Below are 1907 nucleotides of genomic sequence, written 5' to 3' on the forward strand. Positions count from 1 at the left end.
TTTTCCTGCTTGTAAAGTTGGCTCATGTTTACAGCTTTGGGAAAAGCTCCTGGAAGATGCAGGGGCGAGCAATCCTACGGCAGCAGGAGGAAGGAATGACCGGAGACAGGCCGTGCCCTGACCAAGAGATGCTGTGGTTCAGCTGGTGAGACCCAGCTCAGCAGAGATCCCTTATTCTCCTAGCTAGTCCGGGTATCACTGCCTCCCCGGGAGTCACACAAAGCTCTCTTAAGTACAGCCTGGGGAAAACAGGCAGGGACTGCAGATCCTTCCTCCTCTGCTGGCTCCACAGCCCTGCTCTGGAAGCAGAGCATTCCGGCGAGGGCCGCTGGAGCAGGCAGCTCTCTCGCAGCTTGCTCAGTGCACAGCACGGCCGCATCTCCAGCGAAAGCAGCTCCCAGAATGAAGTTTCATTCGGCTCTTCCAGGAGGGTGGTGTTTCTGCCACACTGGGGCTCCCAGTCCTCAGCCGTGGAGGCATCAGAGGTGTGTGAATCAAGAGAAATGAGGGACAGATGTGGAACACAGGAAATCTCTGTTCTCTGCCCCCTCCCCTGGCTCAGCGAGGTGTGAGCTTTGGCTAAAATCCAACCTAATAAACCCACTAATCCTGTAATAACCCAAGATTGAGTCCCATTCTGGAAAATACACGTGGGAATATATTCAGGTCACAGCGGGTAAGAACGCAGCATTTATCATCTCTGCCAGCCTCCAGCAGTGGCAGATTTCCCACAGCTCTGCAAGAGCCCTGACCACAGGGCTGGAGCATTGCCCCCTCCTGCCTTCTCCCCAGCTCAGAGCCCAGCAGACCGGGGAGATGCTTCCTGGGGTGGGGGGTTGGTATCCGCACTGGGACACCCAGGAGCTCCGGGCTGGGATCAGAGTCCCCGGTCAGCGCAGAGCTCACGGGGGTGAGAGCAGTGCTGTGAACATCGGGCTGCTCCGGCTCCGGGCGGATCCAAGCAGGGTGGAAAAGTGAATCCACAAAAATCTGTTTCAACAAGGAAAACCTGCTTTTCTTTTGCAGGGAACACCTGTGGCACCAGAATATTAAGTGAATGAATGCATCACGCCAGCACTGTGAAGCAGACAGCAACTGCGCTGTCCTTTGGAGAAATACATGAATATACCAATTAATTACAAAAATGCCACCAAAACAGAAAAGAACTGAAATAAAGCACTGCTCTCTGAAGAGGATTCATTCTCTCCCTCTGAACTTGCAGTAACAGTGAAGGGAGCTGGGCAGCTGAACCAAAGAGAAAATACATTTTCAAGTGGTTCCCTCTCCTGGCATGAAATTTCCCAACGTACAGGGAGATGCTGCTGAGGCTGGATCTGGCCAGAGGAGAACTCAGAGAGCAAGAGTGGCACTGACACTAGAGGCACAAACACAGCTTTGATGACAGTGGGACCCCCTTTGCTCCTCTGCCTGATCAGTAGGTCAGTGGACAGTGTGCACGTGGACACTGCCCTTCATCCACTTCCGACCACGCGCCAAACCAGCACAGTGAAGGGAAAGAAAGGGCCGGCACTTCCCATGGCTGTGAAGCAGCATCAGCCCCAAGCACACAGCTGAACCATTGATTCCAGGGCTGCTGGTCCCCAAGGAGTGTCCCTTCCAGTACTGGCCACTGGCTCTTCACCGCTGTACGTAGCCCGCGACGCTGTGCACTGCAGACCTGTGCTCCCCGACAGGCGGGGGGCTCACAAAGCAGGAGGCTGCTGGCCCTAATTAGCAGCCTCCAATCCACCTCCCATCAGCACGAGCTGCATGGAGAGGGAGAGCATCCACCGAAGGGATGAACTCGGTGCAAGGCTGGGAGTCAAGTCACCATCTCCTACCCCCTCCTGAGCCCCGCTGTCTCACAGAGCCGCTCTCCTGCAGCAGTGGCTCCTGCCCCCGCCCCG

Source organism: Eurypyga helias, unplaced genomic scaffold (genome assembly GCF_000690775.1).
Source record: "Eurypyga helias isolate BGI_N326 unplaced genomic scaffold, ASM69077v1 scaffold28362, whole genome shotgun sequence".
Classification (NCBI taxonomy): Eukaryota; Metazoa; Chordata; class Aves; order Eurypygiformes; family Eurypygidae; genus Eurypyga; species Eurypyga helias.